At 34.6% G+C, this 15,887-nt stretch overlaps 1 protein-coding gene across 1 annotated transcript in view; it reads left to right on the top strand.

Annotated features, from left to right (window-relative positions):
* Positions 1 to 15,887, top strand: part of LOC101150014 (olfactory receptor 13C9) — a 219,929-nt gene that overhangs the window by 194,641 nt on the left and 9,401 nt on the right. The gene's annotated exons all lie outside the window — the stretch shown is intronic.

Genomic DNA, 15,887 nt, shown 5'->3' with positions numbered 1-15,887 from the left:
TCTCTTATTCAAGAGTCATTTTTATCCACCTGGAACTAAGGGTAATGGCCAATATAATCCACTTGCTAGCTTTAAGTCTTCCTGGGTCCTTTCAGTAAATATTATATTTTGGGTTGAATTGTGTCCTTCCAAAAGATGTGTTGAAGTCCTAACCTCAGAATCCTCAGAAGGTGACCTTATTTGGAAATAGGGTCATTGCAGTTGTAATTAGTTAAGATGAGATCATACTGGAGCAAGGTGAATTATTGATACAATATGACTAGTGTCCTTGTAAGAACAGCAGAGACAAAGAGACACAAGACACATGGGGGAAAATGCCATGTGACAATGGAGGCAGAGACTGAAGCACCATGGTTGCAAGCCAAGGAATGCCAAGGATTCCTGACAAATCACCCAAAGTTAAGAAGAGGCAAGGGAAGATTTCCCTCTACCAATTTCAGGGAATCTTGACCCTGCTAACACCCTGAGTTGGACTTGAGCTTCCAGAACTGTAGATAATACATTGCTGGTGTTTTAAGCAATCGAGTTTGTGGTACTTTGTCATGGCAGCCCTAGGAAATTAATGCATAGTCCATAACTGCTTTTAGTTTCCAATTTCTTTATGCTGATAAGCATAACAATTTTTGGTACATTTGCAGCTTCGAGAGAGTGGGATGCATATTTTTTGCACACATTGTTGCACTGCTTGAATGCTTCCATGCCTTTTTGTTTCATGTCCCCAAGAGGCCACTTTCAAAGAGCTAATGAAGTCTTCCATTTGTTTATTCTAGTCCATTTCTGAATTCAGAATGAAATTTTATGACAGGCGTAGACCTATCCCACTTTGGTTATCCCTCTTCAGGTCCATAAAATGTTCTGTAACTTACCATCTCATACATGGATTCCCTTATTATCTTTCAGTTTTTATAAGGCTCATTTTTCAGACTAAATTGCCAATCCATACTCTGCTGTCTAAGAATTGTGTATACTATATTATTGTTTTTATTATCTAGTTTCTCTGATGATGAGATACAGTGTTAATTCAGCCACTGGGCAGATATATCTTTTTCTTTTTTGAAGTGCAGTTATAGACCAGTCACAATGTTGTTATCTTTGAAGTTGAGTGTCAGCTTTCTACGCTTGACATGGTGGAGAGTAGACATGGTGCTGCTTGTTTGGCATCCTCTGATAACTGGTAATAGGGAGGGGTCCATTTGTCTATGGGGTAAAAAACTCAAGGAGGTTAGTATGTGGCCAAAGACATAGCAGACCTTTTCATGTATGCTATGGATACCTCCAGTTGTCCACTTTCTCATGTTCTTGAATATGCCATTTCCATTTAACCAGGAACACTTATGTGCATTTATCTTTCTATTGGAATGCTCTTCTCATATGACCCATAATATTATGCATATTTCAGTTGTCAAAATAATTTTACATACTTTCCTAACAGAATAAGCCTAAATTAATGCTTGACATGCCAATGATTGACTTTCAAAAGGCATGAAACTGGAGGCCTCCTACAGTAATTGTCTATGGTAAAATCCCCATGGTTGCCCCAGTGTAGTACCAGTAATGGAATTTGGCCAAAAGCTCCCATTATTGTGATTGCAAGTTGACACTGCTAGTAATATATGAGAATTGGGGTTTTGGAATTCCAAAGGTTTCAACAGGGCAATGGCTCTTAGAAGCTCCAAGGGCATCTGCTGTTGTTCAGAGCCCCTGCTGCTAACAGTTCAGAGCTCCATTCAAATTCAGCATTTCCTTATCCCCTGGCAGTTCTGTGAATGGAGAATAATAATATTACCAGATATGATATATGATTTATTCATAAATCAATCAATCAATTTTTTACTCTCTTGTTTTGATTTTGGAGCTCACAGAATAATAAGTTATTTTTGATTGTTTGAGGAATGTCTTCTAGTGATTTCAGCCCAAATAATTTCTAAAAATCCTCAGAAAAAATACTGCTTGTGTTTGACCCTATATTTTAGAAAGTTTAATCAATCACTCCCTGGTGGCTGTATTATTTACCATCATTTGTAATTCAGTTTGACATTCAGATTAAAACAGAATTACATCATCAAAATAATTAATAACAGTAATTTTCAATTGAATATAATGTCTCCTCACTATAATGTGGCAATAAACAAGACAATTTAAATGTCCTCTGGGAACACAGTAATTATGCATTGGTATCCATCTTTACTGGCTTTGAATTTGTTCTGAAATAGAAACAGAAGATAATATATTAGTTAAATAGATCACAAAATACCAATCTCCCTAGCTTGATGCGCATTTTGAATTGTTAACACAACTTTAGGTTTGGCTGAGGTTATTGTAGTGATCACATTATTTGGTCCCAATAGTTAACAGTTAACCTCCAGGATCCATTGACTGCAGGCCATTTTGGATGATTATATGAGAAAATTCTACTAATACACATATCCTTAATTAAAGCCAAAATTTCTCGATGAACCCTAGTATCCTACATTAGCCACTTGAGTGTGTTCAGATAATTCTAAAGGCTCCCATGTAGCATACTCTATTAAAACAGAATGAAGATTTGCATAATCTGATTATTCGCATAAGGGAAATATCTTCCATTCAGACATAAGATACATTTCAGAAATACTTTCTGGTAGAGGTGATACAACAAACATATGTAACTTTCATTCTAAAATGTATACCTTAAGCATAATTTTAAATTTTAATCTTTCTACAATTGCACCACTTTATCCCCCTAATTATATTACACTTTATTTGTTAGCATGTTTCATTTTAGCACATTGTGCACTAGTGTCCAAAAATTCCATTAAAGTCTCCACACTACCTCCAGGCAATTTTATGTACCAATTCAAAATGCTTTAGGTCCCTTGATGGGGTTGCAACAAATAAACCTGTCCATACCCTGACTCAGAATCATAATTTCATACTTTACTTCATACCATTTTAATTGGCACTGGTTCTGGAGGAATTTAGATTTTTCTACTAATCATCATCATATGTTTTAAATTCATCATGCCTGAAATACATTGAGGCAATCTCTTGCAGTCATTACAGATTGAGGAGATGATGTGGCAGCTAGATCATCTGTTTCTCTCATATTGATCTATTAAAATTTTAGTAGATTTACTCTCTGTTTTAGTTCAATTTCTACTGCTCTCACAGAGTATCACAGACTGGGTAATTTATAAAGGACCGAACTCTATTTGGCTGAGAGTTCTGGAGGCTGAGAAGTCCAAGAGCATGGTGCTGGCATCTGATGAGGGTCACTCCATGGCAGAGGGGAAGAAGGGCAGAAAGGCAAAAGGGCAGAAAGGCAAAAGAGCAGAAGGGCAAGTGAGCTTGCAAGACAGAGAATAGGGCTCATCCATTTTATCAGAAACCTGTTTCTGCAATAACCAACTCACTCCTGAAATAATAATAACGTTAAGCCAGTCATGAGGGCAGTGACCTCATGACCTAATCACATTTCAAAGGCCCCACTTCCCAATATCATCACACTGGCAATCAAATTTCAACATGAGTTTTGGAAGAGATATTCAAACCAGAGTACCATCTATCTGCTCATTTTTGTTGTATTTGCGCAGCTTTATTGAGGTGTAATTGACAAGTAAAAATTATATATGTTAAATGTATACGGTGTGTATTAGCCTGTTTTCACACTGCTGTAAAGAACTACCTGAAACTGAGTAATTTACAAAGAAAAGAGTTAATTAAACTGTGAGTTATTGAATTAACTCACAGTTTCACATGGCTGGGGAGGCCTCAGGAAACTTACAATCATGGCAGAAGGTGAAGGGGAAACAAGGCATGTCTTACATGTTGGCAGAAGAGAGAGAGAGAGAGAGAGAGAGTGAGAGAAAGAGAGAGAGTGAGGGGTAGTGCCACACAGTTTTATATCATTAGATCTCATGAGAACTCACTTACTATCATGAGAACAACAAGGGGGATGTCGGCCCCCATAATCCAATCACCTCCCACTAGTCCCCTAATCTGACATGTGGGAATTAAATTTGAGATGAGATTTGAGTGGGGACACAGAGCCAAACCATATCACAATGCAACTTTTTGATCTACATATATATAGATAATCAAATGATTGAAACAATCAAGATAATTAACATATTTATAACCTCACATAGTTATCCTTTTTTGTGTGTTGAGAACATTTAAGACCAAATCTCAGCAAATTTTAAGCATACAATACAGCATTACAAACTATAGTTGCTGTGATGTAGATTAGATCTTTGGAACTTATTCATCCTGCATAATTGAAACTTTTTACACATTGACAAACATCTCATTTTCCCCTCCCATTAGCCCCTGGTCACCATCATTTTACTCTCTGTTTCTGTGAGTTCAGCTTTTTAGGATTTTATATATATAAGTGAGATCATGCAGTATTTGCCTTTTTTCACCTGGCTTATTTCACTTAGCATAATGTTCTCCAGAATTATCCATGTTGTTGCAAATGAAAATATTTTCTTTTTTATAAAGCTTAATAAAATTTCATTTTACGTGTATGTATATCAATATCACATGCTCTTTATACATTCACCTTTTAGTGAAAACTTCTGTTGATTTTATATCTTGGCTATTGTAAACAATGCTGCAGTGAACATGAGAATGCTGATAGCTCTTTGAGATACTGATTTCATTTCCTTTGGATATTACTCAGAAGTGGGATTGCTGGATCATATAGTAGTTCTATTTTCAATTTTTGAGAAAGCTTCATACCATAATGGGTGTACCAATCTACATTCTCACCAACAGTATACAAGAGCTTCTTTTTCTCCACATTCTCACCAATGCTTATCTTTTGTCTTTTTGATAATAGACATTACAACAGGTGTGAGGTGATATTTTCTTGTTGTTTTAATTTCTGTTATTCTGATGATTAGTGATGTTGAGCATTTCTTATGTTCCTGTTAGCCATTTGTATGACTTATTTTAGAAGTATGTATTCTGGTCCTTTGCAAATTTTTAAAGTGAGGGTTATTATTATTATTTGTTTTGGGGTTGTTTGAGTTCCTAATGTATTGAAAATATCAACTCCTTATCAGATGTATGGTGCTTTGGTTTGAATGTTTGTTCCCTCTGTAAGTTATGTTGAAACTTAATCTTCAATGTGACAGTAATGAGAAACGGGGCCTTTAAGAGATGCTTGGGCATTAAAGTAATCCATTCATGGATTAATGAATTAATAGATTAATGGGTTAATGAATTAATGGGCTATCATGGGATGACACTGGTAGCTTTATAAGAAGAGGAAGAGAGAACTGAGCTAGGATGCTCAGTCCCCTCACCATGTAATGCCCTATACCACCTTGGGACTCTGCAGTGTCCCCACTAGTAAGAAGGTCCTCACTGGTTGTGGCACATTGTTGCTGGACTTCTCAGTCTCCATAACTCTGAAACATACATTTCTTTTCTTTAAAAATGTATCAGTTTCAGGTATTCTAAGTGACAGAAAATGAATTAAGACATATGGTTTGTGAATAGTTTCTCCCATTCCATAAATTGTCTCTTCACTCTGTTGATTGTTTCCTTCTCTATACGGAGCTTTTAAGTTGGCTGCAGTCCCATTTGTCTATTTCTGCTTTTGTTCCATGTGCTTTTGGGTTCATTAAAAAAATCGTTGCCCAGACCAATGTCAAGAAGCTTTTCCCTTATGTTTTCTTCTAGTAGTTTTATAGTTTCAGTTCTTACATTTAAATCTTTAATTCATTTTAAATTAATTTTTGTATATTGTTTGAGATAAGGCTCCAATTTTATTCTTCTGCTTGTAGCTATCAAGCGTTCCCAGCACCATTCATTTAAGAGATTTTCTTTTCCCTATTGTGTGTTCTTGGCACCCTTGTCAAAGATCAATTGACTATAAATGCATAGATTTATTTCTGGGCTCTCTAATGTATTCCATTGATATATATTTCAGTTTTTTTTGATGCCAGTACCATGCTCTTTTGATCACTATTGCTTTGTAGCATATTTTGAAATCAGATGTTGTAATATACCCAGTTTTGTTCTTCTTGCTGTAGATTGCTTTGGCTATTTTTGAGACCGTTTGTGATTCCATGAGAATTTTAGAATTGTTTTTTTATTTCTTTGAACTTCTTTGAATCTTTCCATTTATTTGTGTCTTCTTCAAAAATCTTTCCTCAATGTGTTATATTAGGTTGTTGCAAAAGTAATTGTGCGTTTTGCTATTACTTTTAATGGCAACAACCGCAATTACTTGTGCACCAGTAGTTTCATTGTATAGATCTTTCACCTCCTTGGCTAAATTTATCCTGGTATTTTTTTATGTTATTGTAAATGGGATTGTTTTCTTAATTTCTTTTTCTCATCGTTTATTATTAGTGTATAACAACACAAATAAATTTTACATGTTATTTTGTATCTTGCCACTTTACCAAATTCATTTATTAGTCCTAACAATAATTTGGTAGAGCCTTTAGGGTTTTCTATGTATAAGAATATGTCATCTGCAAGCAAAGATTATTTTACTTTTTTCTTTCTCATTTGGATGCCTATGCCTTTTGTTTCTCTCTCTCTCATTTTTTGCCTAAATCCCCTGGCTAAGACCTCCAGGATGATATTAAATAGAAGTGATGAGAGTAAGCATACTTGTCTTGTTCTTCATTTTAGAGAAAAAGCTTTCAGCTTTATACCATTGAGTGTAATATTAGCTAGAGGCTTCTCATATATTGTCTTTATTATGTTGCAGTACATTCCTTCTACACCTAATTTATTGAGTTATTTTTTAATCATAAAATATATTGAATTTTGTTAAATGCCTTTTTGTACTTGTTGAGATGCTTCTTATGATTTTTATTGCTTATCCGGTTAATATGATGCATCCTATTTATTGATTTGCATATGTTGAACCATACTTGCATCCCAAGGATAAATCCACTTGGTCATGGTGTATGATTCTTTTAATGTATTGTTAAACTTAGTTTGATAGTATTTTATTGAGGACTTTTGTATCTGTGTTCATCAGTGATATTGGTTTGTAGTTTTCTTTTCTTGTAATAATAAAAATCAGAGCAGAAACATATGACATAGAAATTATAAAATAACAGAACAGATTAATAAAACTAGAAATTGACCTTTAACTAGACTAAAAAAAGAGAGAGAATAAATAAAGTTACAAATTAAAAAGAAGAAAGTACAACTGATACCACAGAAATACAAAGGATTATACGAGACTACTGTGAACAATTATATACCACAAATTGAATAACCTAAAAGAAATGGATAAGTTTCTGGAAACATACAACCTACTAAGACAATTATGAAGAAATAAAAAATCAGAATAGACCAATACCAAGTAAGGAGAATGAATCGGTAATAAAAAACCTCACCCGAAAGAAAACCTATGTCTTGATGGCTTCCCTGGTCCATTCTATCAAATATTTAAAGACAAATTAATGCCAATCATTTTTGAAATTTTCCAAAAAATTGAAGAGAAAACTTATTTTATGAAGCCATACTTTATCTTTCAATTTTGAAACACCGAGATATATATCAACATATTTTGGTCTCAGTAGAACCAAGGCTCAAGTTTGATTAGAGGTCTTTTATACCCCACTGGCCAGTAGCTAAAATCTGGCATGAAAAAATTAAGCCACATACAAAGCATTATTGTAAACAAATTAGTACAGGATGCCTCTAGGGGAGTTTTGGACTTCAAATAGCACATTATTAATGCTAAGCCAGGACATTTCATCCTTCTCTTGACCAAGTGCCAGTCCTCAATTTCCAGGCGATCACAGAGATAAACATATAGCTAGCACACTCATTTAGCTCATCTTTATACAGTCAAAGTTGGATTTCTTTACCAGGCTCCAGTAGCTACTCTACAACTAAGGTAATATAATATAAGCAACTGCATATTTTCATTTGAACTAGGCTGGAAGTTCAAATTTTTTTGCCATGCTTGATCAATTATTTTACCGATGGAGAGTAGAAATAACAACAAATTGGTTTGGTGAACTTCCACGTAGTAGTACAACTTTGTCTTTGAAACCACTTAAATGATTTTTGAGTACCACTTTTACTTTCTTTTTGTATTCTCTACTCCCCCCCTTACCCCCTCCACCACATGTTTTGTTCTATATCTTCCTCTTTTAAAACTTTTTTATTTATTTTTTGAGACAGGGTCTCACTCTGTCACCCAGGCTGGAGTGCAGTAGCACCATCTCGGCTCACTGCAAACTCCACCTCCAGGCTCAAGCGATTCTTGTGCCTCAGCCTCCTGAGTAGCTGGGACTATAGGTGCCTGCCACCATGCCTGGTTAATTTTTTTGTATTTTTGGTAGAGATGGGGTTTCACCATGTTGCTTGTCTTGAATTCCTGAGCTCAGACGATCTACCCACCTCGGCCTCCTGAAGTACTGGGATTACAGGCCTGAACCACCATGCCCTGCCATGCTGTATCTTCCTCTTTTTAAAAATAATTCACCACTACTGCTAGTGTTTGAGTTGGTGATCAAGATGTGAAAAGAATAATTTAGCTCCTTATTAATACTCAATTTAGTAGGTACCATCAGAGAAACATATTGCCTAGATTATTTACTTCAAATTAAAACATCAGTCAGATACCTTTTAACCTCCCCTCCAATTAATCTATCTCTGACTAAGAAATAAGGCAGAAAAAGACTCAAATTAAGTTGAGAACACCAAAATTATTCCAGTGTCTGAACTGAGATAGTGGAACATTCTGGAGAAAATTAAGCTAGTAATGTCTTAGGGAATTAATCAGGAGATGAACTGAAGAGATATAGACAGCAATATTGTGGGTCTTCAGCTACCATACTCTGGTATAAGTATATGTAGTTTTGCTCTTAAGCTGTTTATTGATGTGGCTTATAAAGCATTACATTCTAATTAACTTTTTTGTGACCTTTTAGAATGACTAGGCACATTAAAGTAGGCGAGAGGAAATTACTATAGAAACATAGTAACATTGTACTTATATATCATTTTCTACTAGTCATCAAATTATATTACATTCACTACTTTATAGATCTGTTTATCTTACTGTGTTCAGATTTCCTTGAGAGGGACTGTAGCAATTTCATTCTCTTGAAGATAACAGATACTCAAAAATGTTTCTTGCATGCCATAATGGATATGAACATATTTTATGAACTTCAGGATGCTGCTAGGTATTACTATTAAGAAGTGAAGCATAAGAAATGAAGATAAAAGTAATGTTTCACTAAAATTATTTCTTGGGGCTCATATAAATTTGTCAAAATACAAATCAATAAAATAGCATGGATATTTGTACAAAGAAAGCACTCTATTCTCTGTTTGAGGAGGAAAAAGAAAAAATATACACCTCACTTTTATTTTATTTTTATTATTTTATTGATAGAGATGTTTAAGTTTATATTTCACATGTCAATTTTTACTCTAAAATGTTGATGTAAATATATTCCCCATTAAAGTAATGGAATTTTCTAACATTTTATTTAAAATATATTAATTGGAAAAAAATGTTGTTACTTTAATAGTTTTGTAAGAAGTATTAGTTTTTTCTCATATAGATAATGTGGCCATTATATGTCATGTGTACTTAATACAACTCTTTTTCTAGCCCTCAGTTCTTTACAAAATGCTAAATCAGACACTGGATCTCCAGTACTTAAAAAACAGCTGGCACATATTAGTTTCCAGTACATATTTTTTGACAAAACTAACTTAAAAAGTAGGATGCTAGAAAAAACTTCTCAAAATTTAATATATAATAAATAAACACAGGTTTTTAAATACAAAAAAAGTTTTAAAATACTTTTTAAAATCTTAAGTCTTTTATTGATCATCATCATTTCTTGACAACAAAAATTGAGATAAATTAACTTAAAGAAAAATATATTTACCATGACCATATGGTCAAGTGTTAGAAAATTCCTGCTAAAGGATTGTTTTAATTATTAGTAATATATAATCTATGAAAATATTATAAATATATTTCAAATTTTGATAATTATTAAACAAGAAAGTAATTTTTTTTGAAGGGTATCTTTGAAGGGTATCTTTTTATGATTGTCAGCCTCTCTTTATTTTTTTATTTTCTTTTATTTTTTTTGAAAGGGAGTTTTGCTCTTGTTGCCCAGGCTGCAGTGCAATGGCCGATCTCAGCTCACTGCAACCTCTACCTCTCAGGTTCAAGTGATTCTGCCACCTCAGCTTCCCGAGTAGCTGCGATTACAGGTGCCCACCACCACGCATGGCTATTTTTTGTATTTTTAGTAGAGATGGGGTTTCACCATATGGGCCAGGCTGGTCTTGAACTCCTGACCTCAGGCGATCCACCTGCCTCGGCCTCCCAAAGTACTGGGATAACAGGCATGAACCACTGTGCTCGGCCAAGCCTCTTTTTAATGTGTAATCAGATGTGGTAAAATAACAGAGTATCATGGCAATATGGTTTGTTTTCTTTTTTTAAAAAAATTATTTATTTATTTATTTTTTGGCTGGGCACAGTGGCTCATGCCTGTAATCCCAGCACTTTGGCAAGCTGACGTGGGTGGATTACTTGAGGTCAGGAGTTCGAGACCAGCCTGACCAACATGGTGAGACCCTGTCTCTACTAAAAATACAAATATTAGCCAGACATGGTGGTGGGCACCTGTAGTCCCAGCTAGTGTGGAAGCTGAAGCAAGAGAATCACTTGAACCTGGGAAGCAGAGGTTGCAGTGGGCTGAGATCGCACCACTATACTCCAGCCTGGGTGACAGGGTGAGACTTCATCTCAAACAAACAAAAAAATTAAATTGACAAATAATAATTGTACATATTCGTAGGGTAATAATGATGTTTCACTACATAGAATGTGTAGTGACCAGATCAGGGTATTTAGCATATTAATTATCTCAAACATTTATCATTTCTTTATTTTGGAAATTTGTCACCTAGAATATTAGACTTTGTAGTTGTTACTAATTGAAATATTAACAGTGATTTTGTGACTTTGAACATTATTTCATCACTATATCTCCATTTACTCACTTATAGAAAGTGGAATCTTAGCTGACTTCTATGGTATTTTTGGTCTCAAAACTTCTGTGATACTGCAATGAAAAAACATAAGAATCCTGGATATATTTTAATTTCTATTTATTTAGATGTTATTTTGGAATAATTTTAGATTTATAGACAAGTTGCAAACATAGTACAGAGAGTTCCTGTTCTTATTATCTTGACTATTAGACTTGTAATTGTGACTTATTTAAATACTACTGTGTGACTTTGAAACATTAATTACTTCATACCTCAGATTACTAATCTATAAAAAGGTAAATCTTACTATATGACTTCTGCAGAAGTTTTCAGCTCTAAGATATTATGATTTTAAATATACATCCCTGACATGTTTCCGTTTGTATTTTAAAGCACCTGTATGATGTTTTGTGGGGTGTGTGTGTATGTGCATGAATAAATTATTCCTCTGCTTTATAAAGCCAACTGTTATTTTTCAGAACCCAAATATTTTACAGTGAACCTCAGTGTTAATATCTACAATGTAGCTTAATAGGCTTTGCTAAAGCATGTTAATTCAATAATATGCCTATCTGAATTCATACCCCAAACTATTCATTTCAGACTTTTTACTTCTGTGGTTTAAAACTTATGAATTTGCTTTTGTCCTGTGGATTTACTTATTGCTTATCTGTATTACTTTTCATTTCAAAAAAATTCAGTGAAGACATCCTGTATGAATTTAACTTATCAAAAAGAATTAAGTTAAAGTAAGCAAAAAAGTTGAATCATAATGTGCTTAATGCATAGCTAATATCCATTTTATTTCATTCATAATATCTACATCATTTTTCACTTCTAGCATTACATTTTAGTAATCATGATTTGAATTATTAATCTCTTTGGACGAACTTTGCTTTGGTAGATATATTTTAAACTAGGGAGCTCTCACATTTCATAAAGTTTGGTGAACATCTGCTGCTATTTCTAAAAGTTATGTGGGCAGGAGAGTGTTACTCCATTTGTGAGCTTTAGTTCACCCACAGTCTATTCCCAGCACCCCTCTTAATTGGGTGTGTGGGACACTGTCCCTAACACACCAGAAGTTTCTCCTTTCCACAGATCTCTCACTCCAACTTTAAATTGCTTTGGGAATTGGGGAACAATTACAATAACTGTTGCATAACAAATATTTACTCTTCTACATCTGTAGAATCTGGCCTGTCTTGTTGAGCCTGACCTTAATTCAGAATGCTGACATAAATACTAAGAAAAACTACTTGGTTTTTCTAGGAGGTGGACATAATTTATCACTGTAAAGTAAGTCCTGAATCACATGAAACTTATAATTAAACTCAATCTATAAGTAAAGGTGCTATTCAGCATGCATTTTAATTTGAATAATTTGAAGCAACATAGGTACCAATTTATTATCACAAAAATACAGCTGTGAATTATTAGTATCATTTAATTATTAGTTGTATTATGTTAATTAATCTTTAAAGCAATTTTCATACGCTATATATATTTTTATAATATTCTACAAGTATAGTAATGCAGGTATGTTAATCACTGTTTTACAAATAAGAAAACTGAGGCTGTAAATTGCAGGCAAAGAACTTCAAACCAAAGACTTTGATTCTAGTGTTAGGCACTTTTTCACTATGTTAAGCCGATGTCATATATATTCAAATAAGTATTAGGTGATTCCTCTATACTTACAGTACACGAACTGCTCATTATTTGTATAAGATAGCAGCTTATCAGTACTGAATGAAAGGTATATATTTTAAAATTAAAGCCTGCTGCGAAAGAATAAATGTGGCATACCAATGTTGTCCTGTTCATTAATCCACAAATACTGCACAGGGAAATTGCTTGAGTCCAGAAAGTAACCTTTCACCTATTTCAAACCCAAGTATTATGTGCAGCCCCTGAGTTAGACTTAGGTGTGGAAGGATGAGCAAAACAGACAAGCTCTTTCCCTAAGTCTCTTATCTCACAATATACAAGATAACCAATTTAAAGTGTCAGGAGCAGAAGACAGTGGATTTGAATTGTTTTGCCGTTCACTTCCTTTTGCATTTGTGACAGGGTTAATCAGAGTGCGCATGTCCCTTAGCCAGTGTTTCCTATGGCCATTTCTGTACCCCATTTGAGGAGTCAGAAGTAGTATAAATAATTGCTCCTTTCTCTGGGCACTGTTGAATGAGTACATTCAATTTGTTTTTGTGACCTCAATTTTTCTGTGGTTCTCACTAACCATCCACTGCTTTTGACATTTGATTTGTATACAGATTTTAATGTCACTTGTCAGGCAGGATAGTAATATGAAGAGAGTGGACTTTGGACCTCTTCTTGTTATTAGATATGTGACCTTGGCACAAAATTTGGCACATAGGAAACTACAATAAAAGTTGTCTAAATCAATGAAATGCAGAGATTTTCCTTCTTTTCCTTCCTTCCCTTCCTTCCCTTCTTTCCCTTCTTCCCTTCTTCCCTTCCTTCCCTTCCCTTCCCTCCCCTTTCCCTCCCTCCTTCCCTCCTTCCTTTACTCTCTTCCTTTCCTCCTTTTCTTATCTCCTTTTGCCCTCCCTTCCCTTTTACCCTTCCTCCCATCTTCCCTTCTTTCTTTCCTCCCTGCTTCCTTTCCCTCCTTCTCTCTCTTCTTCTTAAAGCTGAACAATAAAAATTAACAATCTATTGTGGGCTCAGTTTTTTTGTCTTTAAGATTGAGATTGTATATTCTCTTCCTTGCCTTTCTCTTCAAAGTTTAAATATTTCTATTGTGTATCCTTAACTAAATTTTTCCTATAGTAAAGATTCTGTTGAGTTGGATTTCTGACTCCTAGTAATATCGGCTCTACACAAAACTTCCCAGTGACTATCACGTGACCAACAGTCACAGTGTGCGGAGGAGTGGATGTGCTAACATTCTCAAAGCTATTAGCCCATGCAAAACCTGCATTTGTGATTTTGACCAAAATTAAATCTAGTAGTGATTATAGAAAGATCAATTATCATGCCTATTCTGTAATTAGTGACAACTCCACTAATCTAAATGCTTTAATTCCCTGAGTTACATTTCTACTAAAAAATCTTGTAACACCATATTCTGTGAGGTCAAATTTAGAGAACTGCTAAAGTCTAATGGGCTAGGTGCTTACCCCATGCTCTGTGCTTTCTAATGATGGACCTCTTTTCCACCAAAAGAAATGACACTTTTTCTGCCTGATTTTAGAGCCTTTCTATATGCACCTGTCAGACTTTCTTTCTCAGATGTGTTTCCCACCACTCTTTCACAGAAACTCCCTTGTGCTGCCAGTCGGCTTACTCCTAACTTTGGTCCAACTTCTCACTTTTGAGATATCCCTTTTCTCTTTTAACCCTGTCGAATTCTTTTCCATACTCCCAGGTTCAGCTGAACACTGAAACTCCGGAGTTCTCCTTGGCCTAATTTATTTCTCATAAAATTCTTCCTTCTGGGAAAAACTGTAATTTTCATGTAAGCTATAGAAAGTGACTGTAAATTATTTTGATATGTTCTTTTCTTATATCCCTACCTAAATTGTGAACTTTGTAATGACAGGCACTTTAAAAATGCTGCTTTTTAAAAATATGTGTTTCAATAATATTTTTAAAGGGTATTTTAAAAAATGGTGTCAATCTGGAGTTTCTGTAAAACATCAAAGAATTATGCTCTTGACATTTTCAAGGTTCTTATTGCCAATCTACACAATAAGGCAAAAAAAATTGGTTTGAATTAGAAACATCTAGATAATTGGCCAACTTAGTATAAACTAAGCCTTGCTACTCAAGTGATTTTGGGACCAGTGGCATAAGCGTCACCTGGTCACCTGCAAGAAATGCAGAATCTCAGGACTGGCCTGAACACTAAAAGAGAATCTGAAGGTTTTTAGGTTTCCCAGATGTTTGCCGGGTGTGGTGGCCCATGCCTATAATCCCAGCATTTTGGGAGGCTGAGGTGGGCAGATCACAAGGTCAAGAGATGGAGACCATCCTGGCCAATATAGTGAAACCCCGTCTTTACTAAAAATAAAAAGGTTGCTGGGCATGGTGGTGCACGCCTGTAGGTGGAGGTTGCAGTCAGCCCAGATCGTGCCACTGCACTCCAGCCTGGTGACAGAGTGAGACTCTGTCTCACAAAAAAAAAAAAAAAAAAAAAAATTCCTAGATGCTTTACATGTATATGAAAATTAGTGAAGCCAAGAACTAGACTTGGTGTCAAAAATATTAGCTTTACATTACATTTTATTATTTACTACCTAGTTAATCTTGGCCAAGTTCCATATTTTATAGTTGAAAAATGGGGTTAATATAAAGAATATTATAATTTGTAAATCATAAAGTGGTATACATACACATGTATACATATTTATATGAAATATTTAAACATTATTACTGTTTTTATTGGTTGATTTAAATGAGCAAATTATCAAGACAGACTCTTAAGCTACAGAGTAAAATATGTAAAGACACGGTATAATGTTCTCCAAAGACTATCACATTCATGCGGAGCTGTTCTGGGCAATGGTCTTGTCATAGGAACAGTCATACAAGATACTATGAGATCAACAACTAACTAGGCCTTTAAACAATTGTCAAATTTCAGGGTATGTGATTCAATGTATTATTATTAAGTGTCTATAAAATACACAATTAAACTAACTATAAGGTATTAGTATCAGGCCTAGAAAAAAATATAAACACACAAAAATGTCAAAGTTGCTGTGAAATTTTAAACACTTTATAAATTGCTGAATTAAAATTCCAGTCTTTGTTGAGTAGTCTTTTGCCCTCTTTACTGCTTGTTTGCTGGGGTTGATGAGATGAAGATGTTAAGCTTAGAGTTGTTGATTGGCCAGGGGTTTTAGAAACCTCAGCTCGGG

This window comes from Gorilla gorilla, chromosome 13 (genome assembly GCF_029281585.2).
Source record: "Gorilla gorilla gorilla isolate KB3781 chromosome 13, NHGRI_mGorGor1-v2.1_pri, whole genome shotgun sequence".
Taxonomy (NCBI): domain Eukaryota; kingdom Metazoa; phylum Chordata; class Mammalia; order Primates; family Hominidae; genus Gorilla; species Gorilla gorilla.
The sequence above is the reverse complement of the archived record's forward strand: the minus strand, read 5'-3'. Positions and strand labels throughout refer to the sequence as shown.